Source organism: Pholcus phalangioides, unplaced genomic scaffold, assembly GCF_987345545.1.
Source record: "Pholcus phalangioides strain wild (caught in Gottingen) unplaced genomic scaffold, Ppha-v1.0 ptg000032l_1, whole genome shotgun sequence".
NCBI classification, from domain to species: domain Eukaryota; kingdom Metazoa; phylum Arthropoda; class Arachnida; order Araneae; family Pholcidae; genus Pholcus; species Pholcus phalangioides.
In genome coordinates, this window is record NW_028301622.1 from 26,820 (window position 1) to 48,167 (window position 21,348).

The 21,348-nt window shown below is 36.9% G+C and overlaps 1 protein-coding gene across 1 annotated transcript in view; it reads left to right on the plus strand.

The window, feature by feature from the left end:
• Positions 1-558: 558 nt before the first annotated feature.
• YL-1 (Vacuolar protein sorting-associated protein YL-1) overlaps positions 559-21,348 on the plus strand; it is a 64,881-nt gene continuing 44,091 nt past the window's right edge. The window contains exon 1 of the mRNA XM_089253222.1: positions 559-752. The gene's annotated coding sequence lies outside the window, so the exon portion shown is untranslated. The remainder of the gene's footprint in view (positions 753-21,348) is intronic.

Here is a 21,348-nt window from a genome sequence, read left to right on the forward strand (position 1 = left end):
CGTTCTTTCATCTGCATCTACCAGATAGGAAGTAATTTTTAAAATGTTATCCATAGAGGTGAGATGCCACGTTAGAATAAACACCCACATACTGTGTATAAGTACTGCACACAAAAGAAACACAACTTTTCATCAACTTTTCGCAAAATTCATTTTGTATTATTTTTCACATTTGTAAATTTTGATTGGCTATGCTTTGGTTCAGAGTATTTTTTTTAAATATGGATCAAGTTTAAAATTCGCAAAACAGTTAATTGACGGCTGCGTTATAGATAGAGATAAAACAATGCGCAATTCTCAGAGAGCGCCCTATCACGACATCCATTCACTAGGCTTGTCTGTTGGCTAGTGGGGCTACTAACGGTTTTCTGGCTAAAGTTCGGGCGGGAATCAACGATCATGACAGATGTTTTACTGGATTGAAAGCCAAACGGCTCGATTCGGAACAAAAGATAAACGAATATTCCCGCCAACTATTGGCGACTCGAGTCTCGCCAGGTGAGATTTTGAAGCCATCTGAAATATTTTTTTGTTCTGTTTCTTGGGAAGGACAAAGTGCTTAAAAATGTAAAACTGTTTTGTCAAAACTTTTTTTTAATTTTTTCTTCAAACAGAAACAAAGTTATAGAAGTCTATAAAGAGTGCTTATTTTGTTATCAATCACATGTTTGATAAAAAAAAGTATCAAAAAGAACTTTTATTACTTCTATAGTGCAAAACTGTACCAAATGATGCTCATGATAAAGAAATGGGTGAGTGATTTTTTTTTTAATTCATTCTTTTCAGAGTGATTATTGCATTAAGTAAACATTCAACATGAGTTCGAAGTTTTTCACGAGAAGAAATTTTGTTCAGTGAAATCTCTCCGCCCAGGGCCCTTTCCTTGTAAGTTTGGGGCCCGAGTAAACATGAATTTTTGGGCCCACTTTATACATCGCGTTCTTTGAAGTAATAGTTACTGAATATTATTGTATAGCAATTAAGTGTAATTATTGTCAGAATAAATTCTGAAGCTATTTTATGGTATTTGCTTGCTTTGCATAACCGTCAGAGTATTCAATTTCACATTCAAAAAGTCAACAAGATGCTAAAGTAAATATGATGAGCAATCCCTTGAAATTACAGACTTTGACAGCAAACGTGTTGAAAATATAAGGGTCATTCCCCCAAAAAAAAGTGTACGAACGAAGTTCGGGACTTTTAATTTTTTTACAAAATTTCAAAGCACTCTAGTAGTAATTTAAATTTTTTTCCAGTTCTCATTTAACTCTGTCATTCCGTCATATGGTATTTCTTCATTTGTTTCAGATAGGGCCGTTTTAAGAGCATCATGGGCCCCCGGGCCAAGTGATATGTCTGAGGCCCTACCAGGCAAATTATTGAAAATTTCAACCTAATCTCATTTTTGTGAGGCCCCTTTTCTCTTGAGGCCCCCGGGCCGTGCCCGGGTGGGCCCATGCCTTAAGACGGCACTGGTTTCAGATGGTATCATTTTTTTTAAACCATTGTTTGTAGTAAAACTTCAAAATCTTGCAGTAACAGCTTGAAAAAGGGTTAAACAAGGAGACGATGTAAATCTAAAATTTAAAAAAAACAACTTAGAAGCAGGTTTATATACGTGCCGTAGATAATGACTATAGTTTTTTGAAAAAAAAGTTTTTTTCTCATTTATTTTGTTCATGTCCCGATATTTTCTCCATCTTAAAATGCAGTCGAAGCTTGTTATAACGGCGCTACACGTTATAGCGACCATTCCATTAAAACGACCGGTAGGATGAGTCCTAAATTTATTCACAGAACAACTGTTATATATGTTTTAATTTTGATATAACGACCCTCCCAATATAACGTCCGTTTTCGACGGAACGAAGGGGGTCGCTATATCGAGCGTCGACTATATATTTTTAAACCAGATTAAATATGATAACACTTTTTCAGCTCATTGAAAGGTTTACTTCTAATACTTGACCAACAGTTTTGGATTTGACTTTTGAAAAATGACTTGAGATTCGTGTTATGTCTTTAGTACCAGATTTTCCGCTGTTGTTCCCTCTGTTACGAGATTATCAAAAATGATTGAGTTTGTTTTTTGTTTTTTTTAATCTATATCAACATTTAGTGATTGCACATGGAGATATGTGCTCCAAAGTTTTTATCTATAATTTATATTTTCAATGATAAAATATTCAGGCTTATTTGTCCATTCTGTTACGTGTTGACTCGGTTACATGTTCGAAAAACTCGAGCAACGCAACGAAATGGAAATTGATTTAAAGTAATCATAGTTAAGAGATTTTGAAGTTTTAAATGAACTTTAATCTGTTGGGCGCGCGCGGTAGCCCAGGTCGATAAGATACTCACCTAAAGTACCAAAGGATGTTTAGAGGTGTTGCCAGTTCGATACCTGGTTCGTCCTTGTCCTGACACAGGGGAAAACTTTCCTGACACAGGGATACAACAAAAGCGGCGACAAGACCGCAGGAAAAAATTGCTACCGCAAGGAGTCCCCCATCGAGGGGTTAGCGCACCAACCCCTCGCGAGTCTAAAAACAAGACTGCTCGTTCGGAATCGGCAATAAATAGTAGGTCCCGGTCTAATTAGCCCTCGTGTGCAGAAAATGACCGTGGTGCGACGAAAATGATCAATGATCTTTAATCTATTTATTTTAAGGGGGATTGGTGCACGAAAATTTTCGAAAAACATATTTTCAAATTTTTCAATTTTCAAATACTGTGAAATTTTCTGCGTTTAACTGTGTTCGAGTTTTTGTTCTACCTGTACTAGAAATACTTTTAGAATATTTTAACATAAACTGCTGGCAGGTGGGTCATTCCATGTCAAATCACCTAGCCATGACACCCATAGTCTCAGATTTCAATCATTTTTTTTTTATTTGTTGCATTTACCATCCTTATTAACCGTGTGAAATATTATTTGAATATCTCTAAAACTTTTTGAGAAAAAAAATGTTGAAATTTATCAAAAACTGATGCAGGTGACTTTTCCGAGGCTCAATTTTTAAGCGCCATTGTTTGAGAAAATAAATCATAACGTTTCCAATTTTCAATATATTCAAGTGAAATTTTCACTAAAGTGTTCACAAAAGCATAAAAAATATGAATAAAAATAATTCATACACTTACGTTCGAAATTAACATGCAAAAAAATTATGTAAACTTTGTTTTTGTGGAATTTTTCGTTAGAAAAAATACAATTTTTCAAACGTATTTTTAGACCAGAGGCACAGCAGTTACCAAAACAACTTTTATTTTAAACTTCTCCTAAATATATGAAGTAAAATACTGGAGAAAAAAAATAATGGTTTTTTTGACCGTTAATATGTTTATTCTGGCTCCAAACACAAAATTCATCGAAATAAGACTGGATCGTTCCGATTTCAAATCATTCAACTAGATACTGAAATGCAACCCATCATCCCGGATTCCAATTATTATTTTTTGTTTATTGCTTTTACCATTCGTGTTTGACCATGCAAAATTTCATGTGTACATATCTCAAAATCTTTTTGAGAAAAAAATGTTTTCTAACCTCACGAATGACGTCTCTCAGGCTAACCCCATTCAAGCAAAATTATTTGTGAAAATATATCAGAACTTTGCAGATTTTCAATATATTCAAATGAAATTTCCACTAAAATGCTCACAAAAAAATGCAGATTATGAATAGAAAAAATGTAAACCTTAGAGGAAAAAAGTCATTTAAATTTAATTTTTTTATTATTATTTTTTTTACTTTTAACACAATTTTTTAAACACTTTTTTTTGGATGCACTGCATCAATTTTCAATTGTTTTAAAAATTCAATCCTATTAATATATTAAGAAGACTGTAGAAAAGTAAACATTATTTTGACAGTTAATACATTTGAGTAACAAAACACAATTGTACTTATATTCAATTATATTTGTACATTTTGACTTAATATAATGATTCATGCTTAGTAAAAAGAAATGTATATTTTATTTTTCATGTACGCTTATACATTTATTACAGTATTCACTAAATTATGTTTCATGAGTAGTTAATGCAATAATTTAAAACAATTAATAAATTTGAAAATTCTAGGATTAAATGAATTCATGAAATAATTAAAAATGTTAATGCAATGTGTCAAATGGGAGTTGGTGAAAAAAAAAGGTTTCTTATGATGCAACAAAGACGAACTTTTGAAATCTGATATATTTTTGCATAAAGAATTATTTTGCATTTGATAAATCCAGATAATATTAATCATATATATAGATGTATTTTTGAAGTTTTTCAACATGCTTAATTATAAAGTTATTTTACCACAACAGTGTTAATTTTTTTAATTACTTTGATTTTTACAGCATATATATTAATAAACATATATTTAATGTATATGATAAATATGAAATGGTTATACTTGTGTGAAAAAAAATCTACATTATAATATTTAACACAAGCCTCTATATAGTTTTCCCAAGAAATAATTTAAAATTGCTGATAAAAGGCCAGAATATGAGGCATTAAATCACAAAGAATGAAATAATTATCAGCTACAACCAAATTGTTGTAGCTGAGGCAGATGGAAGAGAGTAGAATTGGAAACCTAATGTATATAATGCCTGGTGGTGATATATAAGATGTGATGTTTCTTGTTGTGATGATGATTGTAAAATATAATAATAGCTTCTGTGAAGATATAAACTATGGCACACTGGTCTTTGTCCTTCAGAAGGCAGCTGGTGTCTTATTTAATTATAAGACTTTATCATCCAGCAGGTGATGATAAAATCACTGCTGCTGCTTCATTGCGAAAACTAAAACAAAAGTGTTAGAACTAAACTGCCCCCCCCCCCCGATCAAATGATGCAAGTCTCAATTATGATCTTGCTGAAGACAGAGAATGTGCTCCATAAAGTAGCTTACTCCAGGGTTAGCAAATTTTTCTTATGATAACACAATTTCCATCTGAGCTAAATATTTTATATCATCATTTTGGAATTCAAAGTAAAATGTCAGAAAAGACACTTGAAATTTATAGTGTTGGAAAAAAAACTGGATCTGACTGTCATAAAAAGTGTTATGAAAAAGTGTAAAATCTGTTACCCATTACATCATTGGACCAATCGAACATCACTATTGAGGAGTGAAGCAAATTCTGAACATTTATCTATTGTGTGTTTAAGCATCATAGAGCTTTTTTCTCAAAGTATGAAATATATCCGAAAGCATGCTTTAATCCTTTAAAATGTCATAAGAAAAAAATAACTAAAGGTTTAAGGATAGTAAACTTGTATTTTTCATGTATAAATGAAATAAATGGTTGTACAAAATTAATTCCAGGGCAAAAAATATGCCATGCCTGTAGGGACAGTGAATATAAACAACAATAAATTAGGTGAAGAAACTGAATACTGTGAAGAGATGAACAGTGATAGTAATGTAGAGAAGTAACTTGGAAAAATGTCAATAATTAAACAAGAAGCACTTGAAAGAATAAATCCATCTCTACAGAACATAGAAGAGTCACCAATTAAACTTCATAGGGTAGCTCCACAGTGTAAGTCAAACAATGCCAAAAGAAAAGTTGAATTGGTTGTAACACTTTAAAATCAAATGTTTGTAAAGTTTTTGAAGAATTACCAGAAAATGAATCTCAAAGCACACTTATTAAACAGAAGGCAAATATGATTATTTTGATAAAGTTAATTAGAAATAAGACTCAATTTAACCGTCACAACAAGGGGAAAACTGCAAATTTTAACTCTGGCCCCTGCTTTAAGAAAAGGGAACAAGGAAAAAAATCGGAAGAGTTCAATGTCACTGAACATGCTGTGCGAAAAGCAGGAGAGCTTTTGTAAATGAAAAAGCAAAGGTGAGCCATTGTGTTTTTATTATAAAAAGAATCAAAAATTAAATTTCTACGATTTTTTTGCAATCTAATTTTTTTAATGCAAAGGTTTAAATTTTCTTTCCTAGTCATAATCTGCATTTTTTTGTGAGCATTTTAGTGGAAATTTCATTTTAATATATTGAAAATCTGCAAAGTTATGATATATTTTCACAAATAATTTTGCTTGAATGGGGTTAGCCTGAGAGACGTCATTCGTGAGGTTAGAAAACATTTTTTTTCTCAAAAAGTTTTTGAGATATGTACATGAAACTTTGCATGGTTAACAAGCATGGTAGAAGCAATAAATAAAAAATAATAATTGGAATCCTGGGTGATGGGTTGCATTTCAGTATCTAGTTGAATGATTTGAAATCGGAACGATCCAGTCTTATTTCGATGAATTTTGTGTTGCGAGCCAGAATAAACATATTAACGGTCAAAAAACCATTATTTTTTTTTCTCCAGTATTTTACTTCATATATTTAGGAGAAGTTTAAAATAAAAGTTGTTTTGGTAACTGCTGTGCCTCTGGTCTAAAAATACGTTTGAAAAATTGTATGTTTTCTAACGAAAAATTCCACAAAAACAAAGTTTATATAATTTTTTTGCATGTAAATTTCAAACGTAAGTGTATGAATTATTTTTATTCATATTTTTTATGCTTTTGTGAACACTTTAGTGAAAATTTCACTTGAATATATTGAAAATTGAAAAAGTTATGATTTATTTTCTCAAACAATGCCGCTTAAAAATTGAGCCTCGGAAAAGTCACCTGCACCAGTTTTTGATAAATTTCAACATTTTTTTTCTCAAAAAGTTTTAAAGATATGCAAATAATATTTCACACGGTTAATAAGGATGGTAAATGCAACAAATAAAAAAAAAATGATTGAAATCTGAGACTATGGGTGTCATGGCTAGGTGATTTGACATGGAATGACCCACCTGCCAGCAGTTTATGTTAAAATATTCTAAAAGTATTTCTAGTACAGGTAGAACAAAAACTCGAACACAGTTAAACGCAGAAAATTTCACAGTATTTGAAAATTGAAGAATTTGAAAATATGTTTTTCGAAAATTTTCGTGCACCAATCCCCCTTAAAATAAATAGATTAAAGATCATTGATCATTTTCGTCGCACCACGGTCATTTTCTGCACACGAGGGCTAATTAGACCGGGACCTACTATTTATTGCCGATTCCGAACGAGCAGTCTTGTTTTTAGACTCGTCGAGGGGTTGGTGCGCTAACCCCTCGATGGGGGACTCCTTGCGGTAGCAATTTTTTCCTGCGGTCTTGTCGCCGCTTTTGTTGTATCCCTGTGTCAGGACAAGGACGAACCAGGTATCGAACTGGCAACACCTCTAAACATCCTTTGGTACTTGGAAAAAAATCATTGAAATCTGAGACTATGGGTGTCATTTTGGCATTTTGCCGGGTGATTTGAAATGGAATGACGCAGGCATTATATATATATGTGTGTGTGTGCTAATATGTTTTATACTAAAATTCTCTTTTCTCAAAACTATGTTTTTTGTTTGATGAGGAAATTATCCTAATCCTTAAATAACGAACACCACTCATTCAAATGTCTTGAAACTTTGTAACTCTCAACACTATGGTGTTACATACTTTAACACGACGATTTTTTTTTAATTGCACAAAGTATGTGTAAATTTGGTGATTTTAGAAAAAGTTGCAGATTATTGAAGTTAAAACACAAGAAAGAAATAACAAACAATTAAAATCCTAAGTGCTCGTGTAAAATTGTATAAAAATATCCATAGTAGTCTCAATTAATAATTCTTTAATCACAGGTGTTTCCCATTACAAATATCTGGGTGTAATAATTTCTACCGACCTTCGTTGGAACCTCCACACGGATTATATATTTCAAAAATGCCTACAAAAACTTGTTTTCCTTCGTCATAATCTCAAATATTCCTGCCGCCACCTCCGACTTCTATGTTTCCACACTTATATCTTTCCTGCCCTCTCCTATGCCTACGAAATTTGGGATCCCTATACACTAAGCAATATAGATAAGCTGGAATCTATATCCAAAATAAATCGACCCGCCTTATTTTAAGCTGCTGGTCTTCCTCTGTTTCCGTCACACAGCTCAAACGCCAACTTAATATCCTCCCACTTACCTCCAGTAGATATATCGCTGGCCTATCCCTACTTTTAAAAATTACCCACGGCTATTTCCACATTGACACTACCCACATTCTAATCAAATCTTCACATTTTCCCAATAGAGTCAATCACTCCCAAAAGTCGAAACTCTTTCTTTCCCTCCGTACAATTATTGATTGGAACAACTTTCCATCAAATTGTGCAGACTGTACTTCGATCTCTTATTTTGTATGTAGCATCAATCGCCTATGTCAAATCCGATCACCGCACCCTCTTTTGTAGGCCTTGACCAAACAATATTGTTTACTGGAAACAGTTATTGTCCGATATGCAAGAGGGCCTGGGTTCGAGTCCCAAGGAAATAACTGTTTCCTTGATATCTCGGGCCGAGAAAAAGCCATCTATCTCACTCTAACATTGTTTACTGTTTATACATCATCCAAATGATGTAATATGTAGCTGAGCAAGCCCAGTGTCCACTTTGACCAGATTTTGAAATTTTACCAGAGCCGAAATTCAAACTACGACGAGGGTGTGTGTTTTTTGAATTTTATCATGACGTGGTTGTTTTTCAAGCGTTATAGAGAAGTTGGACATTTTGTATATAATTTTGACAAAAAAAGTGCATTTGCATAGCCTATTTAGAAGATTTTAGATAACTTTCTCCTTGTTAATTATCATTTGCCTTTACTACACGATGTCCGCTATATCAAAATTTTGGGAAACACTGATATATAGAGTGATTATAATTAAAGTTCCCGTACTCTCAGTAGTTTTTCCTCAAAAACTGCTTATCCGAATACAGGTATCTTAATATGAGACTATGTGAGAGATTTGTGAAAAAAAAAGTTCAATTTTGGACTACCAGGTGAAAAAGTGGCACTTTTTGATTGAATTTTCCTTTTTCCTATGGACCATATAGCATAGTGGTACCCAACCTTTGTTTCCTTCCCGTACCCCCAGCATGGGCGGAGATACGGGGAGGGTCGTGGGGGGTAATGCCCCCTCAGCGTCAAAGGTGGAGTCGACTGATCTAATGTATATGACTTGACATCATCATCATCGTGCCCCCCCAGCAATAATGACCGTGCCCCCCCCCAGACTTCCAAGTCTATCTCCACCTATGACCCCCAGAGTAATGTTATGCACAATTAGGGTATTGTTTTAAGTATCAGTGATTATCTAGATAATTTAATAGTGACCGAAGATATATTTTGGAAAGAGAGAAAATTCAACTGCCTGATAGTGGTCTAGGGCGTTCACCCGGAAAGTGCAAGGACGTGGGTTCGATTTCCCCCAGGGGCAGTTGAATTTTCTCTTTCCAAAATATATCTCCGCACAGCTAGCTGTTAAAAACCATGGTAGTGGACAGTGACGTCATCCTCACACATATATTGTCCAAAATAATTCTGTACAAAGCAGAAAAAATTATTTACAATCATATTAAGTATTCATTCTTTATATAACATAGTAACTTTAAACATTGCATGCAATCAATATGCGTGTGTTTTCAACAGGCAATTCATATTGAAAATCAATATTTAAGGTTTTTGACGGCGGGTTTTTCACATGACAGTTTAAACCACTGTTTAAACCGTCAAAAACCTGCTGTCATCCCTAATCAGAGTAGTGTATGTATACTGACGGGTGCTACATTGCTGTGACCAGTGTCAGCAAGGTTGGTCTGATTTTGCCCAACAAAAACCCAGGTTAAAAAAACCCGGAAAAAACCTTGAAAAACCCCATGAAAAACCCACCAAAAATTACACCTTAAAACTGCACTTACTCGCAAACAGTATGCTTTCTAATGATGTTATTGCATTGTCATTCACTATCTAAATAGAGATACTTTAATAAATCTCAATGTTATTTAGTATAGTAATCAATTTTATTTAGATTGCAGTGGTTAGAGAAAAACCCCTGAAAAAGAACCCACCAAATTTTGCACCTTAAAAATGCACGAACTGGCAAACAGTATGCTTGGTGTTATTGAATTGTCATACTCTATCTAAAGAGGAAATGCATTAATAAATCTATGTATTCAGTGCCATTTAAATTAAAGGGGTTAAGCCGGTATTAAATTATAAAAGTTTGATAAAATTTCTCTTATAAAATTTGACGAAAATCTTTTATAAATTTTATATTCAAATTTTTTTTATAAAATTTATTTTATAAAGGAAATGGACCACATTACATTATAAAAGATTTATATAAAATTGCTTTTGCAAAAGTTTTCGTCAGTTTTCGTTAGTGTTGGGCTGTTGCTGGTAGAAGTTATGGATGAAGAAATTTTTTTACCATTTGCTGTAGGAAATTTATCATTTGCAACCTCTGTGTAATGGCTTCGGTTTTAAAAAACATGAAGCTTATGTGGATGCAGGGGCGTCGGAAGTGTTTCTAAACTGTGGGTGCTCGTCTTTAGTTTTATATCGGAAATTTTAATTTCTGAATCAATTCTGGGAGTGCTCGGATCCATGTTACAAATTACTGCGCATTCTTGAGCACCCACGGCTCCGACGTCACTGTGTGGATGATTGTATTGGATGAAATAATTTGCGGAAGAAGCTAATTACTTTGATGCATTACATCTAGCTGGGAACACAACTTGATGAATATGTCAGTTTATGAAGAAGTTGAGGAATACACGCAACGCCCAGAGTGAAAGTTTAGCGACTAAATTGTCCATGTTTCATCATATTACTTATTGCGGCTCATGTCACGGTGAAATCCCCGAGACTCGGGTTTATATCAAGGTGAGTTGGTGAAAGTCCGAAAAAAACGTTTGTAAATGTTTTCATTTCGGATTTTTACCAAGTTAAAGTCCGCTTTAAATGAATCAATTAATCACCATGAAATTATTAGTTTATGAATAATAATTTGATAATTATAAACAAATAATGAATTAACAAACGAAATAACCACCATGATGAGGTTTTGACGCTATTTAAGTAATTGATGCCATAATTAATTTACTTCTACCAGTTAAAGCCCATTTTAAATGAATTAATTTAACATCATTAACTTAATAGTGCCCCACCAGTCTTGATTAATTAATAATTCAACAGTTATAATTACTAGTGTGAATAACACTTATTAATGAATTAATAGTAATGAATATTAAAAAAAAAAGTAAAACTTATTTCGTTATGATGGCTCGTTGCTCGCGCTGACGCACGGGGGTGCTGAGTGCGCTTCGCCCCTGATCTGCCTCGCCACCGATTGCATCATGACCCCGCACCCCTCTGGAGATGTCGGGACACTAACTAATAGCCTTGAGTACAAGTGAACGTTAACTTGGACACGTGGCAGCATTTAGGAAAACTAATAAGTTCATTATCGTTTTTTTATTCTTCAAAACGGGTTTTTACTGTTGAGAATAAATAAAATAAATAAAAATTAATTAATATTAATTGAATCTTAAACTTTTCAATTACCATATTTATTAAGTAATTAATAAGCGTCAAGTACTAATAAGTTAACGATGGTTTATTGACTGAATAAAAACGGGCTTCGACTTGGTAATGAGTCCCAAATAAAAACATTTGCATCATTTTTCGGACTTTTGCCATCTCACCTTGTCTGCGAGCTTGAATCGTAGCATATACATCGGAGTGGATGTAGCAACTGAGCATTATATTGGCCCTCGAATAGAAAGAAGTTGGTCACCCAAGATATAATAGTTTATTTTAATTTCCAATACCACAGATGGTAATTAAATTAATGTATCATTAATGTGAACCATCAAATCCAGTGATGTGATATGATAGGGTTTTTCAAAGTGTGCGCCGTGGCTTCTAGGGGCGTCCCGGCGAGAAGAAGATATTGATTTTTGTGCCTCTTTTTGCTTTGAATTGGTACTTTTATAACTGAAAACACCACTTAACTACAGGGCCGTCTTAAGAGCATCATGGTCCCCGGTCCAAATGATTTTTCTGAGGCCCTACTAGGCAAATTTTTGAAAATCTCAACCAGATCCCATTTTTGTGAGGTCCCCTTTTCTCTTGAGGCCTCCGGGCCGTGCGCAGGTGCGCCCATGCCTTAAGACGGCACTGCTTAACTATTCTGGGGAGCAGCAGTAAAACCGTGAACTGGGCAAGTGAGCTGCGGGTGACATAAAACTCATTTTCCTATAAGGCCTTATTATGCCTTTACGGGGCCGACTTCTATATGGGGTAAGCAGGGGTCTGCTCACACTTTATTGCAGGATCCTGTTTGTGAAATTTTCTTTATTTTTATGAAATGTGTCATTAATTTTGTGAGAAATACGTAATTTTGTAGGAAGCGAAATAATCTAGTTGATCTATCGCCAAAGAAATGAAAAATTTCAATTTTATGGATTCGTTATCTTTTTTTTATTTCGTTATGGGTTCGTTTTTCTGATCCGGAATTTTGTGAAGGGTCCGGAAAACAGACCCCTGGTTAGTGTAAATTTTTGTGGGCCCCATTTGGCTCGGAGCCCTGGGACAGTGCCCCAGCCTAGTTGCGTTCCCGATTTTCTATCACATTTATTGTTGAAAACACAAATTTTTTTAATCCAAGAAATACACACCGTTAGATAATATTTTTTTTGTTCCCAGAGAGAGAAGGGAGTGGCAAGTGAGAGGAGAAGGTGAAAGAACAGGTTTTCGAAGAGTTAATACGTCACAGTGCAGGATGGAAGTGCATCAGCGTAAGTCTTTTATCAAACATTGGTGATGAGGCAATGTTGGATAAAAGATTTTACATCTCATGTAATGTATTGGCTCACTGTCAACCATCTCAGATGATAATGAAATAAATGTATCATCAATATGAACCAACAAATTCAGTGATGTCATGCATAAACAGTCAAGCCCGGATATAACCAAGTCGTGAAAACATTCGATACATCCAATATTCGTGAAAACCGATACACCATAATAATTCGAGTTTTCTAGTTCAACCTATTCGCGATGGGTCTGTACGAGGAACAGGTGGTCCTCGTACAGACTTGAAAATTGAAGAAAATTAAAATTATTTATTAAATATTAAATACAAATACAAGGCCACAACAGGCAAAATGCCCAACGAGGTGGCTAAGAAAAAGATGTACATAACAAATATGGATGTCATATCTTTAAAAAATAAGCAACTCAATTAAAAATGTCACAAGCATTAAAAATATTCACGTAGGGTTTGAATTAATTACCCGTGTACTGCAAATCAGTGTTTCTCAAAGTGTGAGTCACAGATTCTAGGGTAGTCGCAAACCTTTACCAGAGGCGAGCTGTCGATATTGATTTGTTTAGTGCTTTGAAGTGCTACTTGAAGTATTCTGGGGAGCAGTGGGTAAACGTTGAGACAAGGGTAAAATGGAAGGAAATATTTTAAAAATCACGGATGTAAGTGGACTGTCGAATTGTTACCGATATTTCAGTAGATCTGACGTTTACAAAGATTTTCTTTCAAACCGAGCACAACTCTGGTCTATCGCCATGGGGAATATACTACTGAACGAGTTGGTTTGCAACTTACATGAGCGTGTGCCTAACAGTCTCAGTGTTGTGCCTGATATTCAGTGCTGACATCAATATTTTAAATTGGGAGTGAAGCGTAATGAGACTGAATATTTGAACCGTTGTAGGCCTGTTGCTTTCAGTGGCGAGACTTTTAGCGTGAGCCAGATTCACGGTTGGAAGTTGAAAACCAACTTCAGCCGATGACCACTGTGGTGCATGGTTTACAAAGACTGAGGACCTCTGACACAAACCTTTAGTTATGTCGATCCTTCTTCGAGTGGTTCTGGGAATGAACAGAACCAGCGTTATCTATAGCTAGAGATAGCCATCTAGCTATAACGTTGACAGAACACACCTGAAGTCGATTTTCGCAATAGTACGGTAGTACTTCAGAGATTCGGGCTTTGTTCTTGAAATACAACTTTTGATTTTTATGGAACTTAATCCATTGAAAAAAACTCGATCCACCAGTTTGGCTCCCCAAAGGAAAACTTGGAAACGACCCCCGCTCTCTAAAATTTGAGGACTCCTAAATTGCCACCATGACCCATGACATGCCCCGTCCTACCCGATCTTGCTATAAACCATATCTGTAAAACTTGAGAGCATCATGAGGCCCCACTACCTGATTGCAAAAATGCCAGAAGTATAAGCAGGGCCATCTTAAGAGCATCATGGGCCAAATGATTTTTCTGAGGCCCTACATGGTAAATTCTCGAAAATTCCAACCACATTTCATTTTTGTGAGGTCTTTTTTCTCTTGAGGCCCCCGGGCCCATGTGGTAAGACGGCACAGAGTATAGGCCATATATATATATTCCACAATATGCTATATATATTATTTCCGAAAGTACAGTATTTATCATTTCATATCTACATCTACCAACCAAATATATGTACCAACATTTCATATATACCAGCCCAACATATATATATATAGCCGAATTTCATATTTTCCTACCTCTATTGCTCACAAAAAATCATCATTTGAACACCCCCCTTCCACCACCTTGTCCTTAAAAGTCAGCAAATGGACCCCCCCCCCCCCACGATTGGTGACGTGTTACTTTAAGATGACCCCTTATATCCCATATATAGATATAAATATGCCCATTCGTTATAACGATATTTTCAACATTATTTTGTTATTGCATTGCAGGTTCACTAGGACGGAATTAAATTCGTTAGAACCGATAAGCATCCAAACGTTTGTTTTTCATTCAGCTACAGAAATTCAAATCTCTGATATTAACAAAGGGAATTAAGGTCTTTGTAGCTCCCACTAACTTCAGTATGTGATGGAAGCAAAAAAACAATTTTTTTCTTCAGTTTATTTAAAATGATTTTTATATTTTTTATACCGTTCAAATCGTATGAACTAATTCATTTCATCGAATCGAAAACTTGGATATCCAATTGATACCTACCACTCATTTCTTAATTACTTTATCAACTCCCAAAGTACATCTACTCTATAATATAAAATCACAAACTCGAAAAGGGCCTGTTGCTAAGCAACCAAGTGACGGAAGTGGGTGAAGTTTTCGAGTGACGGAAATCTGTTACGTTTTATGTTACGGAAGTCGGTTACGATTTCGGGTCAAGTATTCATTTAACTCTGGCACATATTGGGACCCATTTGACCCATCGGGACCATGTTATGTTTATGTGCCGAGAGGCTCCCATATCCTACAGCAGGGCCCCTTAGGCTGGAATTTAGATGGCGAGCCGCCAAACCAGCTTTTCAGGGCCCCTCTGTGGTTAATTTATAGCGTGAAAAATCAAAAAATGATAAGAATCGTTCTGGTCCTGTCAGCCCTGCCCTTGTGGGGAAGGGGGGGGGGTCATGCCGAGAGGTATGTATATGTATAATATACATATAACAACAGTGCTCCCAACACACAGGGTTGGGGAACCCGGGTGGGATTGTACGTATACATTCATGGGAAAGTTAAAAGTTTTCATTTCCAGGGGCCCTTGATGGATCTCATTGTTTTCTTGCTGCTTTAACATTGAAAAATTTGCGATAGCGGAAGCACAAGATATATCCAGTCTGGGGGCTCCAAAAAATTTGCGAATTCGGTCACGGGTAGTTGCGTGGGTGGTCCTGGATTTTATTCGTTGGTAAAACGAATACAAATGAAAATGTTTCATGGCACTCGCAGGGGGGGATGACCGACAAGCTTCCAAGTCGGGGGCCCCCATGTTAACAGGTTTCATTTTGGGGCTCTGGATGAATCTCATTCTTTTTGTTTTTTAACATTATACAATTTGCAACAGCGGAAGACCGAAATAAATCCAGTCTGGATGCCCCACTAAAAATCTGCGTATTGTGTTCCCGCTACTGGATGTGGGGCCCTGGATTTGATTCGTTGCAAAATTGAAAAAAATGAAAAATTTTCGTGGCCCCTTACAGGGGTGTGTCCGAAAAGCTTCCAGGTCAGTGCTCCATGGGAATGTTGATAGGTTCTAATTCGGGGCCCCTGGATGTATCTCATTGCTTTTTGTTGTTTAACATTGTAAAATTTGCCACACATCGGTAGCCCGAGATATATCCAGTGTGGGCCCCACTGAAATTCAGCGAATTGAATCTGGGCCCCAGTTTCTGGGAGTGCTTGATGAATCTCATTTGTTTTTTGTTGCTTTATCATTATTTTTATTAAAATTCGCTTCTTCAGTAAGCTGGTGCTTTCACACGTCTCTTTCCATAGCACGCTGATGAAGTGGGACGAAATAAACAAGATATGTTGTGAAGAGAAGTGGAGGGGGGAGGGGTTGGCCCCCAAAGGTGGCAGGGTGGCAGAGCCCCCCTAGTAGTATATAAACTTGAGCAATCGAAACTGCAGCATAGAAAGCATCAACATTAATCGTTTCTCAAATATTGGATGAAGAGGCTGACTTTGGTAAAAGAAACTTTGATAAAGAGCGTTTTTTATCAAAGTTGCCCATTACACTATCAAATTTTTTTGTCAAACTTATTTTATGAATGATCTTCGACAAAGAACTTTTATAGTGTAATACCGGCCTAAAAAGTTAGTAATTTGACTTGATTGATGTACCGATTAAATATCCTAAATTATTGTACCAATGTATATCATTTTCGATAAGGGGCCGTTCAAGTATTACGTCATCATCGATGGGGAGGGGGGGGGGTTCCGATTTGCTGACTTTTGATGACAAAGGAGTGGGGGGGTTGGAAAATGCTTACGTCATCAACCACCCTTTATGAAAATATGAGTTAGGATTCAGAAGGGCAGAGCTGATGACGAAATTTTGCTGACGGGGGGGGGGGGGCGAAGGAGGCCAGCGTTTTGCTGACAAGGGGGGGAGAGGGTCAAAAATGGCTGAAAATCTGCTTACGTAATACTTGAATGGCCCCCTAAGTGGCGATATTTAAATAAATTTGAATCAATATTTTGATCAAATTTTTCGGCATTGGGAAATAAAAGTCCATTCAACATAAAAATTGTGACCATTTAAATTTCAAATTGAGTTTGATGGGAGTGTTAGAAAAGGCGAGACCAAAATTTATTGTCTCCACTATGAACAGTACTTGTTCGTATTCTTTGAAGTATCAGTTCTTTTCCTCACAAGCACCATTTGAGAGGAGCTTGATGAAAAACAAGTTTCTGTCTGATCAAAACTAGTTTCAAAAAATCAGTGACTAACCTAAAATAATCGATTTTAAAAAAAAATCTCAAGATCCAAATGAAGAAATTCCGAGTTTTAACAAGATATGTTCATCATACGAGTATTAAATTATTTCAAGTGGCAGCCTTAATTTCTTAGTCTATTCCTATAGGCTACTTGATTACATCTAGCGAATAGGTGCGTGAAAGAACAAATTAAAATTTTGCGGCATCAATTAATATTATATAGTTACGAAAAGTATTCGATTAATCGTGCGATTAATCGATTAAATTTTTTTGATTAACCAGTTAAATATTTTAATCGATTCCCTGTCCTAATTCAAACCATCAATGTAACTCACCGATCCTCCTCCTGTGTACGCGTTTGAGTCCCGTACGTACTTGAGACGAGCCTGTTCTAATTTACCGGTGCATTATACATGGCCTCCCACAAGGGTGGAGCTGACAGGAATCTCTAGGCTGGGTGTACCGAGACAATTATTTTCTTTTTCTACACCATAAATTCACTATGCAAGGGCCCGTAAAAAATCTGGCATGGGCAGAGTCATTCTCGACGCTCCGGGACAGACATTTTTCTGGAAGGGCCCTTTACAAGAAAAAAATTATGCAAAATAAGTGGACGCTTTTGGGGAGGCTCCCATTTTTCCCGGGGCCCCAGTTGCCCCCAGCGTAGTTACGGCTCTGGGCATGGGGCCCACCAAGATCAGGGCCTAGGGCCTTGCTGCAGGATGTGATGGTCAAGATCTTATATCTCTTACTCTCTTACTTTATTATTATTATTGATTTTACTCTATCCTCCTAGGGCAAATAAATTTGGGGTCCCGCTAAAAGTCTTGACTTGCGGTCCTTCAAAAATTTTGTTACAAAGGGGGGGGGCGCTCCTACGTGCAGAGTCCTCCTTGTGCAGAGTCGACTCAGAGCAAAACTAAATAATGTGTAAGAAATCATTTACGATTCTGAAGTGAGGGGTGGCTAGCACCAAGTCTGGTGAGTAGAATGCCGAGGTGGGTAGAAGTGAATTTATTTTTCTGGCGACTTATGGTGCTGAAAAAAAACATGATTCCTTCCTTTCCCATTTCCAGTATGGGAGAGGTTAACGAGGCTACATCTTGTGAGCCCAGTCATCTTTTTAACGTTTCAAACTTTCTTATCAAAATCAATTTAAGTAGCCAGATAAGCGTTTTAGACTAGGGTACTTGTCAAAAATCAAGTCGCCCATTTGAGAAGGGGGGGGGGGCATCGGTTAACGTTCGTCTGTTAATTGCTTGAACTTCCAGCTATGACTTTTGCAGTTAAAGTAACAATATAATATGTAATCAATGTATTAAATTAGTTTTACAACCCGGTGCTATCGCATCTGTGTCCTGAGTCTGGGTTCGTATAAGAATCCAAGTAACATAACGAAGTAGCAAAAAAAAATCTTTGCCCTGCAGTTCTGAATATAGTCCGCGTCCGGTAAAGACTGCCTTGAATGAATATGCAACTTCTTTATTTTAAATAACTCTCCTACAATAGAGGATGAGATAGATTTTTTGGCAAATATGAAAACATCAAACGGAGATTTAGAAACAACGTGCGGTAACGACCGTAGTACCATGCACCTGGCTGCGAACAAGAGAATTGTTTCAAGATATTCTCTGGAACAAAGAACGACTTCGAGAGGGTTCCCAACGCGATTAACAGCTGCCCCAGCGCACAGAAGGTTTATAATAAAAACATGATAGAACAAAGATAATCAACGTTTTCCGTTGGCAAGGGAGAACTGCTGTACCTAATCTTTCTGATAGAGACGTTCGTTAGTGGGCTTTTACTACTGTTTGGTGCATCATCACACGTGTATCCCCAGATATCTAGGCACTGGTCTCAGCTGCCTTTGCTTCTCCCCCCACCCCCCAAGATGAGCCAACGGTTTCTATATACTAACTGAAGTCATGTGGTTCCTTTGTTTTTGTTAACAACAGAAGTTGTTGCTACTAAAAAGGCTGTTATCCATCCCATCTTCCTCTTCACTTTTTTCCCCCCAATCCCTTTTTTATGCAGCTGGAGACATCGAGAAATGGCTCAAACAAAGAAAGTCCGTTGAATAATCCCCGAGAAGCATTCTTATCAGTGTTGTTCAGAGTTTTCCCGACTTTTTATTCTCTACCAGCCTCTTTTTAGAAATTTTATTTTGTCATACCTCGCCTCCTCCCAAACTTAAGTCAACCCATGGGATCTTATATTATGGTGTCGTGCCTTGTGCGACCGTGCCCTGTGCGACCCGTGCCCTGAGCGGCCAAGATGGATATCTATCATCGTGCCCTGAGCGACCAAATGCTTCTCCATTCTTTACTTGGACAAATCCTTTCTTTTGTGATATCTTGGTGAATAGAGTAATCTTTCGATTCGATTTCTTTCCTTCCTTTGTATTGAAACTTCCCTCAAATCACCAATATAGGTGGAACTATAGGAATACAGTAGATGCTGTTTATACGACCTTCTTTATCTCCTTTGGGATTTTCACATTTATACGACGCATAGTGAGGTATTTTACCCGAAAACCTGGCTAAAATTATTTTTACATTTTCAGTGCACTATTTTGAGCTGATATGTCGACTAATTTATCGTTAAATTACTGAAAGAAATAATTTTGCGGGATAAATTATAAAATACTAGGTGCCCCCCTGCCACCTTTGGCGGCCAACCCCCCCCCCCTCCACTTCTCTTCACAACATATCTTGTTTATTTCGTCCCCCTTTATCAGCGTGCTATGGAAAGAGACATGTGAAAGCACCAGCTTACTGAAGAAGCGAATTTTAATAAAATAATGATAAAGCAACAAAAAACAAAGGAGATTCATCAAGCACCCCCAGAAATTGGGGCCCAGATTCAATTCGCTGAATTTCAGTGGGGCCCACACTGGATATATCGATGTGTGGCAAATTTTACAATGTCAAACAACAAAAATCAATGAGATACATTCAGGGGCCCCGAATTAGAACCTATCAACATTCCCATGGAGCACTGACCTGGAAGTTTGTCGGACACATCCCTGTAAGGGGCCACGAAAATTTTTCATTTTTTTCAATTTTGCAACGAATAAAATCCAGGGCCCCACATCCAGTAGCGGGAACACAATACGCAGATTTTTAGTGGGGCATCCAGACTGGATTTATTTCGGTCTTCCGCTGTTGCAAATTGTATAATATTAAAAAACAAAAAGAATGAGATTCATCCAGAGCCCCAAAATGAAACCTGTTAACATGGGGCCCCCGACTTGGAAGCTTGTCGGTCATCCCCCACTGCGAGTGCCATGAAAAATTTTCATTTGTATTCGTTTTACCAACGAATAAAATCTAGGGCCCCCAACCTATTACCCGGGACACCAATTCGCATACTTTTAGTGAGGCCCCAGACTGGCTTTATCTCGGGCATCCGCTGTTGCAAATTCTACAACAGAAAAGAATGAGATTCATCCAGGGCCCCCAAAATGAAACCTGTACGCATGGGGCCCCGACTTGGAAGCTTGTCGGTCATCCCCCACTGCGATTGCCATGAAACATTTTCATTTGTATTCGTTTTACCAACGAATAAAAGCTAGGGCCCCCAGTCAGTTGTCCGTTGTATTCGCATACTTTTAGTGGGACCCCAGACTGTCTCTATCTCGGGCATCCGCTGTTGCAATTTCTACAACAGGAAATAATGAGATTCATCCAAGGCCCCCAAAATGAAACCTGTAAACACGGGGCCCTCGACTTGGAAGCTTGTCGGTCATCCTCCACTGCGAGTGCCATGAAAAATTTTCATTTGTATTCGTTTTACCAACGAATAAAATACAGGGCCCCCAACCTATTACCCGGGACACCAATTCGCATACTTTTAGTGGGGCCCCAGACTGGCTTTATCTCGGGCATCCGCTGCTGCAAATTCTACAACAGGAAATAATGAGATTCATCCAGGGCCCCCAAAATGAAACCTGTAAACATGGGGCCCCGACTTGGAAGCTTGTCGGTCATCCCTTGCTGCGATTGCCATGAAACATTTTCATTTGTATTCGTTTACCAACGAATAAAATCCAGGGCCCCCCAACCTATTAACCGGGACACCAATTCGCATACTTTTAGTGGGGCCCCAGACTGGCTTTATCTCGGGCATCCGCTGTTGCAAATTCTACACCCAACAGAAAAGAATGATGATTCATCCAGGGCCCCCAAAATGAAAC